At 38.0% G+C, this 12,460-nt stretch overlaps 1 protein-coding gene across 2 annotated transcripts in view; it reads left to right on the top strand.

Moving 5' to 3' along the window:
• SIK2 (salt inducible kinase 2) overlaps positions 1-12,460 on the top strand; it is a 133,044-nt gene that overhangs the window by 61,603 nt on the left and 58,981 nt on the right. The gene's annotated exons all lie outside the window — the stretch shown is intronic.

The following is a 12,460-nucleotide window of genomic DNA, read 5'->3' as shown; positions in this document are numbered from 1 at the left end:
TGCAGTGTGAAGGGTTCTTCCTCCCCCCCCCTTTTAATAAGCTCTGTTGGTAAGAAAGAGAACCCATGGAATGTGGGAGAGGAATGGGATAAGGCAGCAGGAAGGGTAGCAAGGACAATTGTGATCTTTTTGTTTTTACCTACGGCCCTGATGGCCACTTTTGAAAATGGTGTTAGATAATTCTACAGGCCAAAATTTCCTTCAGTGTGGTTCACAAAAGTGTGTTTCCTTGACCTGCCCCTTGAAAAAGGATTCATTCTGTAGTCACAAAGTAGGAAATACTACATCCTTCTCCAGGAGATTTATACTGTACATTAGTAAATTAAAGACTCTTAGAAGTTCTGTAGTAAAATAACACCAACTTCTCTAATCATATATTTTCCAAACTTTCTTACTCACTACTCTGCTCATATAACATCTCTTAACACCTTGCGGATCATACTGAGGAGTTGCTGAGGTGAGGGAGGGGTGTTCTTAAGCAGAGGAATGATATGAAAGCAGTGTTCTCAGGGCAGTAATGGAGTGGTATGTAAGATAGGTTGGAGACAGAAGAGAATGGAAGCTTAAAGTCCTGTTTGGAAGCTGTTGGAATAATTTGGTATGAAGTTGTCACAGATGGGATAATAATAGTACATAGACATGCATTAATTCAACAAGTATTTTTTGAGCCATAACTATATACTAAGCATTGTTTTAGATGTAGAGGATATGGGGGCGGGGGGAATAGTTCAAAATCCTTGTCCTCATGAAGTTTATTTACATCCTAAGAGAAGAAGTACAGTAAACAAAATATACAAGATAGCAAATGGTGAAGACATTTGCTAAAATAAAGTAGAATGTAAAAGCAGTGGTTAGAGGCAGACTGCTCTGTCTTGTGGATGTTTAAGCAGAGAGCTGAATTAGGTTGGGAAGAAAGCACTGCGGATCCCTAGCTGAGGAAATAGCAGTGCAGAGACTTTGAGGTGGGAATCCAGTATGGCTAGAGCAGAGTGAGGTGGAAGATTGTAGGAGATGGGAAGCCATGGGAAGGGACAGGAACTGGGTGACCTCACATAGGCCTAATATTAGACCATGGTAAGGACTTTGGATTTTAGACTGAGACTGGAAGCCATTGGAGAGTTTTGGTCAGAGGTGTGACATACTGTAACTTTGTTTTTAATTGCTTACTATGACTTCTGTTTGGAGAACAGACTGGAGTAGAATTGGAGTGGACACAAGGAGGCTGGTTAGGACTGTTGCCAAGGTCCAGACAAGAGATGATGGTGGCTTGGACTCAAGAAGTAGTAGTGCTGGTGGTAGTAAGCATCAGCTTCAGGATAAATTTTGAAGTTAGGAGTTGACAGGGATTTCTGTTGGTGATACCGTGTACCAGGTTTTATTTAAACATTTAACCCTAATTATTTAATCTTCATTAAAAACTTTTGAGGTAGATATAGTTATCTCTTTTGCAGTTGAAGAGACCAAGGATACAGAAAAGTAGCTTGTTCAAGGTTATACAGCTAATGGTAGCTTTGACCATTATGCCAGTCTGCCCCCATACCACTCATACTCCCTTCTGCCTTCTACCATCCATCCAGTATGTGCAAAATGTATAAGAAATAAAATCAGGGGTGCCTGAGTGGCCCAGTCGGTTGGGTGTCCAACTCTCGATTTCAGCTCAGGTCATGATCTCAAAAGTCCTGAGTCAGGCTCCATGCTCAGCAGAGAGTCTGCTTGAGATTCGTGCTCTCCCTCTTCCCCTCCCCTCATCTTGTGCTCTCAACTCTCTCTCTCTCTAAGTAGATAAATAAAAAACCTTTTTTAAAAAAAATTAAAGTTTTCCTTCTTTAAGCTTATAGTGTTTGAGCTAGTTCTACATAATTGTCCTTTTCATTGTTTTTCTATAAAACTGTTTTTGAAAGACTTTCAGAGTTTCTCAGGGAAATCATGTCTTTTTACTATTTTTCACCACGGGAAAATGTTGGGAGGCATAAACTGGAGTGTGAGAGAAATGAGGTAAGATCCCAGATGTTCTTTTGGGATTACTTCTGGGCATACTGGAGTGTGGGAGAAATGAGGTAAGATCCCAGATGTTCTTTTGGGGTTACTTCTGACAGGGAAATGGGATAGCAGTCAGGATATTATAAACTACCTTTTGTTTTCTTGCTCAGGATGGTCTAACTGCTTTGAGTGATTCTGATGAGCACAGTTGGAATAGGAAAACACTTATTTCTCACTCATTATCTTACTCTTACCTTTTCCTTTTTCCTCCTTGGCTTGGGGCTTCAGAGTGCTCTCTAGGAGGGAAGATAACAGTCTCAGGAATTTACACATTTGAAATATTCTCCTAGTTTCTGGTCTAGCATGTAAGGAGCTTGGAAGTTACCACTCCACCCTAAGAATAAGTAAAAAGCTGAACAAACTAAAAAATCAACAGTGCTTTGATTCGTCAAAGAAGTGAAGTCACAGGGCAAAAACCACTGCCCTCAGAATTAGACAGACAGACAGACAAATGCAGAAAATCACATCTTAAAAGAGCAGAAGCCCACAAGCAGAAAGCTCTGCAGGAACCAGCCCAGGATAGAAAAAACCGAATGATGAATTACTAGAAGCTCAGTGTGGACAAGTCTGAGAGTTTAAAAACTTACAGGGCGAGGGGCATGCGGGAGCACATTTTTGGGAGTTTTCCTCCAGGAGCTTGATCAGGTTCTTACAATGAATATCAGGAGAAAGTCTCCTTCTGCTTCTGGCGGAAGAAGGAAAAAGTAACCATGTCATAATATCTTAGAATATTCTGTTATTTTTAACAAGGCCTGCCCTCAAGAGAAAAACTATTTTAGAGAGCGTAACCTATTGGGATTTTATAGAACCTAACCAACCTGGGAGAAGAGAAACACCCAACTCTAGCCCACTCTAGTCATTGTGTCCTACCTAAGGTGAGGGTTCGGGGAGGACCAAGAAGCAGTTAGGAAAAGACTGAGACCTAATCCTACAACTACGGAATGCTTCTCTTTCTCCCTATATGTCACCCCCACACTACTAACAGCTGTTTTCTCCAGTTCCTTTAATGGGTAAATGGAGTTCACCACTATTTACCAGAGTTCCTTTTACCTAGTACATCAAGTCCAGCTTCCAACAGAAAATTACAAGGCATACGAAAACGCAGAAAATCACAGTTTGAAGAGACATAGCAAGTGTCAGAACCAGACTCAAATATGGCAGAGGTGTTGGGATTATCAAACTGGGAATTTAAAACTAGTATGATATACTAAGGAATGTAATGGAAAAGATGACATGCAAGAAGAGATGAGTAATAGAAGCAGAAGGATAGAAATTCTGAGAATCAAAAAGAAATGCTAGAGATCAAAAACACTGTAACAGAAATCAAGAATGTCTTTGAACTCATTGGACTGCATATGGCTAAGGAAAGAACCTCTGAGCTTGAGGATATATCAATAGAAACTTCCACAACTGAAAAACAGAGTGAAAAAAAAATAGAAGTCAACATGCAAAAACTGTGATAATTACGAAAATGTGTGTAATGCGGAAAGAGAGAGAGAAAGGAACAGAAGCAATATTTTAAACAATAATAACTGAGAATTTTCCCCCTAGACACTAAACCACAGATCCAGGAAACTCCTAGAACACCAAGCAAGATAAATATCAAAACAGCTATGCCCAGACATACTGTGTTCAGACTACAGAAAATCAAAGATAAAGAAAAAATCTTGAAAGAAGCAGAGGGGGGAAAAACACCTTTACCTATAGAGGAGCAAAGATAAGAATTATAGCCAGCTTTTCCTCGGAAACCAAGCAGGCAAGAAGGGAGTAGAGTGAAATACTTAAAGTGTTGAGAGAAATACATTTCTTCTGTTGCATTGGCTCTAATCTAACCAAATAGACCACAGTTAAATTAAATCTGACCTTTCACCCACAATCCATTGAACCACAGTTCTAAAATAGTGGACTTGCAGAAAATGGTTGAAACAAGAAAGGACTAGATCCACGTACTGTAGGAATGTGATATTATTTGGTGATGTACTACCAGTGATGCTCTGAGGCAAGCGTACATCAGGGATAGGATGATAGGATCAGAGTAAGGCCAAAGTGAGTGTGAGACTTGGAATCAATATTTAGAAATGGCAGAGGACCACTATACCTGTAGTTCTGTTTCTCCTGGATTTTGGTTTTCCAAGTGCTGCTAAGTTATTAGACCACCAGGAAGGGTCAGAACCTTGGAGAGTTCCAAACAGAGCTGGGCAGAAGCTTCAAAATACCAATGTTAACTACCTCATGGGCATGAAGTAGACAGGATGAAGGCTCTTACAATCGTTGAAGTAACCTTCTTGTTTGCTTTCTATTAAAATCTCTAAGATTTAAAAGGTTGGACTCTGCCTCCCTATAATTTCATGGAGTCTTGGTGGAGCAAGGGATTCCAGTCTGTCTTGTGGGACAAACACAAAGCCATCCTAGTTGCTGTGGGAATTTTATTAAATTCTGATGTTAGAGTGACATAGGGGTTCCTTTCAGACACTTGTGCTTTCTCCTAAGGATGTGGTATTGCTTCTCTGTTATTTCTTGACCTAATATAAAGTTAATTGAACTCTTTGGTGGAGTTGGGAGGGTGGATTTACCTAAAAGTTGTTTTCTGGTAGGTCGTTCCATTTGTAACTGAAAGATAAGATACTCTGTGTATTAGAGGTAGTTTATTAAAGCCGAAGTAGGTTCAGGCTGTTGCCAACTTCTGCAATATAAATTCAGTCTGATTAGCCCCCTCTAATTTTAGTAATCTGGTTTGTTTTGTTTATTGTTTGTTTTTAGGGCCCTAAAAACATCCAAACACATATTTTCATTGTTATTCTCTTTCTCTTCAGTTTTAAGGCATGTTCATGGTTTTCACATCAGATTAATGCCTTTTTTTTTTTTTAAGTAGACTCCACTCCCGACATGTGCCTTGAACTCACAACCCCGAGATCAAGACTTGCATGCTCTACTGACTGAGCCAGCTAGGTGCCCCAAGATTAATAAATTTCTGATGTTTCAATTAAAGCTTCACCTGTTTAAAAAAATTTTTGTTTTGTTTTAACCAGTCCACATTTATGATGCCATATTAGACTAAAAATGGAACTTGAATGTGAATTTCAGGAAACACCGAACTTGTAAATCCTGGGGGTAATAATAGCAAAGGGCAGAATATGATATGAAAATCGAACTTATTGCAGGGAAGAGTTGTGACATATTTATACTCTACTACAGGTCCCAGATATATTGAGAAGAGGAGAGTTAGAGCAAAATTCCTAAATAGCTGATTTGCAATGCCACAGATGAGTATAGTCTCTAAAAGTGTGTGATGACAGAAGGTGTCAGGATTGCATGAGCATTCGAATCAGATTTTGGGGATAAGAAAAGTTAGATTTAGTATGGATAACAATAATAAGTATTAGTGAGAAAGCTACAGGATTGTACCAGAGGTTTGTGCCTCCTTCAGGAGGCATCCCTTAAAACACTTACTAATTTAGTATCGGTTGGTTATCTTAATAAAAGACTGTTATCTTTTTAAATGATGAGGTTGACCCAGTTTGTGGTTGTGAACAGAGTGGACTGACTGAACTTAACAGTTCACACCACATGAATTAAAACACTGATTTCAGGAAAGTTCTCCCGAGTGGAGACTAGACACTATGGCCAGAGACTATGACACAATGGAGGAGAGCCAAATGTCAAAGATTACTGTGAGGGAGGGGCACTTGGGTGGCTCAGGTGATTGAGTGTCTCACTCTTGATTTTGGTTTAGGTCATGATCTCAGGATCATGAGATCGAGCCTGGTGTTAGGCTCTGCGCTGGGCGTGGAACTTGCTTAAGCTTCTCTCTCTTCCTCTCCTTCTCTTTCTCCCCCTCCCCCAACTCTTAAAAAAAAAAAGCTGTGAGGAAACTATTGGTGCCATTAATAGGAATGAGGAAGTCAACATAGGAAAGCAGTAAATGATGAGTTCTCTTTGGAGCATGTTGAATATGAAGGGTTGCGGTAATATCCAGTTCGAAATACTTACTGGTTGGAAATTTTATTTATTCAACATATATTTATCAAACCCTGGAGATGACTATTTTAAATAAAACATTTGATGAGATTGAGAGTAGTACAGGTTTCTTTCCTGCTCCCCTAAGCCCAATGATGTGCAAATAGCCCCAGATGGATTTTCTTAAGGAAATACTTTAAACCAGTTACATAAGATGTAATAAGTGGCTTTTTTTTTTTTTTACCACCTCTGTTACATCTTCTAGTAATCACAAATTGATGGTTTCCAAACTCAGAGACTGTTTTTAGTGTTGTTTAAAAAAAAAAAAAAGAATCTCTCTGTGAATGTACTAGAAAACACTGAATTGTGTGATTTCAATGGGTAAATTGTATGTTTTGCTAATTATATCTTAATAAAGCTGTTAAAAAATTATTCTTCACTGCACACATTTCCAAGTAGATGTTAAGATTACTGGGGAAAGACCATAGTTCTATATCACTGGTAGCACTTGTGACATACAGATAAATTACATTGAATCTAAGGAAAAGAAAGAATAGATACCATTTAATTTTTAGAAGTTTCAGGCTAGTTTTTAGAATATAGAAAATACTGGTGTGTGTGTGTGTATTTATTTAATCAACAAACATTGAGCACTTGTCCTACCCAGCCAGAAGAGTCAGGAAATGCTTATTTAGGGAGATGATACTCTTTTTTTAATAATATTTTTTATTATATTATGTCACCATACAGTACATCCCTAGTTTTTGATGTAGTGTTCCATGATTCATTAGTTGCGTATAACACCCAGTGCACCATGCAATACGTGCCCTCCTTAATACCCATCACCAGCCTATCCCATTCCCCCGCCCCCCCTCCCCTGAACCCCTCAGTTTGTTTCCCAGAGTACTCTGAGCTGAGTCTTGAGGGATGAGTAATACTTAGGAAAGTGAGGAGGGTGGAGATATCCAGAGGAAACAGCGTATGCAGGCTGTGTGGGGAAGTGCCCTCAGTTTGGAATGAAAAGAGACAGGGTTGGGGGAAAGTATGAGAAAGAGGGAGAAAGATTCTTCCATGTAAATTCATGAAGATTCATCATATTTTCAACAGTTTTATAGTATTTTATACTATAATTTTTATGCCATAAATTACTTAACCATTCCTCTTTTAACGGATGTTTAGATTATTACTTGGTTTTGTCTATTTTAAATAATGTTGCATTGAACATATTTGTACCTGTGTCCTTGCAAACTAGTGTCAGAGGGTAGGCCTTGATTTTAATAGTCAGGATTAACAAATTTGAGTACCTTAGGACTGAGCTATGACTAATCACATTTCATTATGTTGTGTAATTTGAGTCACCTGCTTTGATTAAATCAAAGACGCTTGCAGTTTCAGTTCTTTTAGGGCCTTATTTGGGCATGGTAAGGAGTTTGGGAAGCCATTGGTGGATTCTGGGCAGAGGACCGACATGATATATAAAAATGTCTCTAAGTATCATTCTGGCTGTTGTGTTAAGAGTAGGGGATAAGGAGGCAAGGGAAGAAGTAGGAGAAGCTGTTGTATAGTTCCGGCAGGGGATAATGCTGGCTTCGACTAGAGGGGGGAATGATGGTGGTGAAGGAAAATGGTGGGATTCTAGGCATGTGTTGAAGTTCGAGTTGACAGGATTTGCTGATAGGTTGGATGTGGAGAGTCTCTGGATTAACTCTAGGATTAGTGTGGCCTTTTCCTGGAATGAGAAGATTGCGAAGGTGCAGACCTAGGAGAGATGATCAGGAGTTCTTTTTGGGGCATGTTATGTTTGAAATACATAATAGAGGTCCACATAGAGTTGGTGAGTATGCAGATGAGGCTAAGGATCAGGGTGCCCAGTATATCTTATTAATGAATGAATGAATGAATCATTGAAAAGTAAATCACGAAGGAAACGTAGAAAACAAAAGTTTGAAAAGAGAATTATAGTTAAGTCCTTTATTATGACCCACATACATGGTCCTTTTCTCTCCACTTCCTGGTAGGTCTCATTTTGACTGAAATAGATCTAAACTGATAAGAGTTTGGAGAGATGGGGGTGGAAATACCTTTGTGTATGTATATTTATTTCTTTCTTTCAGAATCTACTTGTATCTAAGACATGTCTCAGAAAATAAGTTGATATTAAAAATTCTGCATAGAGATATTCTAGCTTTATGGAATTGCTTTGTTTCATCAAAATGATTATAAAGAAAACCTTTTCATTTTGACTTCCATATTAAATTGAAAGTGTTTTCTCACACACAAAATATTCTTAGACCACAGACTACATTTCCAAATCCTTCTTCACATTGTCACTTCCCAAAGTATCTTTTCTACCTTTTATCTTTGTCTTATGGGGATGCCCATATTTGATAAAGCCTCATTCCACTCATGGCACAAACTGCAGCCTAATTGTAGTAGTTTAAAATGCTGTGAATTAAGTCTGTCATTTATCCGCATGACGAAATTTTCTTTAGGAAATATAAAGCCACAACTCACTGCATGTGACTGATAAATCCATGCTGACACTTATTGCTTAATCCTATTGATTTCAAAGGATCAAATCCAAAGGCATTGACAAATCTCACTGGCTTTTTCCAACTTGTTTGGTTAACAGACATCCTTATTTATAGAAAAGCTTAATAGTCCACAAATATTTGAATAGTACAGAAGGTATTCTGTTTGACCTCAGTAATACTGGAGCATGATGAACTTTAAATTAAAAATGGGGCAAGCTCAGCATTTCCCCAAGGCTTTGCCTTTAGCTTCTCTTGGAATTACATAGCTATAAAAGGCCCTAGTATTATGAGATATGTTAAACTCCAGTAGAATATTCTTTGACTATGCCTAGGATATTCAATAAACCTTAGAGTAGCAGTTTTTTAAGTGCACAAATTTATAAAGGAACCAATTTCTTTTTTGCTAACATTCTTATAATAATTGACTAAACAGTGATCGGATTTAGTACTTATTAACACATTCCTAGAAAACAAAATTGGTTTACTGTTCTTTTTTCCTTCTGCTCAAAGAGGAAGGAAATATATGGACAACAAAGAACGCCTTTGTGGGATGCAAGGACTTTCATTGTCTTTGAGGTTATAGAGCCATGTTCTACCTTCGGTGGATATGGAGCTTTGAGATAGGATATAGATAACCTTTCTAAACTCTGTAGATCAGACCACTAGTAGTTTAAACTCTGGCTTTAACAAAATTCAGAAATTAGTGAGAAGTGTACCAAATTGTATTTAGAGTGTTTTATTTTAAATGTGTGTGTCAGCAGTACATGGTAATAATGTGTTTGGTATTTCTAAGAGTAATGATTAGAAAAACCCATTCTAATTGTTAACCTGGTTAACCACATCTGTAACGCAAGACTAGCCACTTAAACCACCTGGAGACATCATTAAACGTAACAGTTGAATCTGCAAACCCAGCTCTGTGAAGTCATGTCCATGGTCGAAATTTAATCTTTCAAAGACCACAAGAAGAAAACTTTGCTCAAGACTATACCTGTTCTGTTATTCAGGTTCATCACCACTGTGTTCTTACAACCAGCAGGTTCCATAAGTATTTACAGTTTCTTTTTCTGTTGTTAAAAAGAGGTTGTTAATTTATTAATTTAGCTGCATGATTAGAGGCCTTACTGTCCATTCTTTCGTTTGTATTTCTGTCATTCCGAGTACTCTTGTTTTGGCACAATGCTACTAACTTTATGAGATGTCAGATATTGATTTCTAAAACTAGCAGAGGTAGAGGTCCAGGCTAACGGTGTCAGGTCCTTGAATACTGCCCAAACTAGAACCATCTATCTTTGATCTTTCCTATGGGCTTCTTGGATTTGTCTCTTTTCTTCTGGCTTCTAGCAGTCGTTTTCCACTTAGGATTCCATCCTTTCTGGCATGTTGCTGAATGAGTGGTAGTTTCAGAGCTGCTACTCAATATATCTAACTTCTCTCCAGTCCTAAAACAAGTGCCCTAGGGGATTTTGTGCCAGAAATTACAGGGGGGGTTGAGTTAAAAATAAACCAAGGGGGAACTGTACACTTAAAAATGTTAAGATGGTAAATTTTATGTTATGTGTATTTTACGTCAATAAATTTTTTTGATAAACCAAGGGAAAATTTGAAGTGACATCCAGTGGTATTCACTTAAGTATTAATACTGAATTAAAAAACAACCTTAGAAGTTATATTAAGTTATATTAGGTATATTTAGAAACTGAAGCCTAGAAAGATTAAGTGATTTGCGTAAGCGCTGAGAATAGAGCCCAGTGTTTTCAACATTAGTCCATGTCTTTTTGGAGCTATCTTCTTTAATTACTCCCTTGACTTAAGAGTTAGCCATAATTAACCCCTGTGTCAATTTTATCTTCCTTGGAACTGAATTGTAGTTTGTTCTTCAGAAGCATGCCTACCACTTTTGTCCCCCTTCACAGCAGGGAGCCTTGGAAGTGGAGGCAGTGGGTAAGCCTAGGTGCTAATAATGGGTAAACTGGCTTAGAAAAAGGGATCGAATGACCTCCCTCTGAGAGGAAACCAGATCAGTCTGTTTATATCATCTACACAATAGAGACAATAATTAATACAGTTTACGTGAGCAGTTCCCAACCAGTTGTTCTTCATTGCCAATCAGGTTAGTTTTGATACCTAAAGATGTCATCCAGGTGTGTAAAAAAAAAAATTGTTAATACAATTGTGTATGTTGATAATTGTGTATGTTTAATACAAGACACAAAATATCACATAAATTGGCAAAATGTTCAAAAGATTTCTTTGTGCAAGCGTACTTCATTTTCTAGCTGAGTAAGCCTCTCTTTTCTAGTATTGGAAATTTTATCAGTCATATTTCTGCTGCAATGATGTTGCACAACTCACTATTCAGTGATCTGCATCAACAAGTATTTTTACTTTTTAAGTAAACTCCACATCACACATGGGGCTCAAGAGTCGCATCCTGTACCATCTAGGCCAGCCAGACCCCAACAAATATTTTTTTTATCTGTGGGTCAACTGGGGTGGCTCTAATTCATGCTGTAAGTTGGGTTTAGATCTGCTCCACACGTCTTTCCTTCTGGGGCATGCTGTTGTCATGGGAGATGGTAGAAACAGAAGAGATCAAATCAAACCCACGCACATTCCCCATGATCAAGACCAAAAGCAGTAGGGCAGGGGTATACATCAGCTGTTCTACTGGGAGGCATGGCAGAGTCACACAGAAGAGGGTTTGGATATATAAGCCCGTTGCAGGGGAGAGTGAAGAAATGGGAACAGGAATCTACCACAGAAACATTTCAACCTTGTAATGTCAGTTTGTTACTGAATTAACTGTCCTCTTTGACTTCCGTGTAGTTGAACAGATAGCTGGGGTCTTGGTTTTTTTCCAACTCGCCCTGCCCATTCACTGTTAATTTTTCTCCCGAATAACAAGTGACTTAACATGCCATTATTTCTTACTGGGTGGGACCCCAAGAAACATAAATCATAGTCAAGCCATTGGCTAATTAACTAAGGGGCTTGACTTTTTCTGAACTTTCGTACATGGGAAACTTGATTTGCTCTTTATTGCAAGAACTTCATTGACAAAATTATTCTTACTTAGTACAGCTTAATCTACACTGTTGAGTTCTCTGTGCCCATTTCTTTTTTTTTTTTTTTTTTTTTTTTTTACTTCTTGCCTTTATTATTTTTGTAATTGGTTGTTTGAGTACAATTGACACACCATGTTACATTAGTTTCAGGTATACAACATAATGATTCAACATCTCTGTATATTATGCTATGCTCACCACAAGTGTAGCTACCATCTGTTACAATGCAGTGCTATCACAGAACCATAGACTATATTCCCTATGCTGTACCTTTTATTCCTGTGACTTATTCCTTCCACGACTAGAAGCCTGTATCTCCTACTCCCCTTCACCCATTTTACACATCCCCCAACCCCCTCTCCATCTGTGCCCATTTCAGGCTGAATGAACCAATTCAGCCTGGCTTCATTGTTTTCCACTGTCATTCACCTGAAGAACTTAATGGGGGGAAAATATATATAGATATAGATATAGATATATCTGCCCTTTGATTTATGAGTGAATGATGGGCAATGTCTTAAATCTCTAATATTTGCTAAAAATGTATCTTCAGAGTACATATATGGAGAAACCAAAATATTAAACGGATTTTCTTCCTTCATCATCAGCATCTTATTTCCAAGTTTGGCATTTGAATCCTAATCCTAATCCTAAAAATTAAATGGTTTGGTAAATGATGATGTGTTCTTTGGACTGTATTTCCTTCCTTCTTAAATAATTACATATCAAAATAGCTATCTGGATGTATTTATCTGCGTAAAGAATGTGTTAGAAGTGTGACCAGATTGCATTTATAAATATTATTATAACACTACCATAACTTAAGTAAATAGCACACAACATCAGTAGTTCAGTTTAGAG

This window comes from Ursus americanus, chromosome 16 (assembly GCF_024610735.1).
Source record: "Ursus americanus isolate L20-20 chromosome 16, mUrsAme1.1.p, whole genome shotgun sequence".
Taxonomy (NCBI): domain Eukaryota; kingdom Metazoa; phylum Chordata; class Mammalia; order Carnivora; family Ursidae; genus Ursus; species Ursus americanus.
This window is presented reverse-complemented; position numbering and strand designations above follow the sequence as displayed.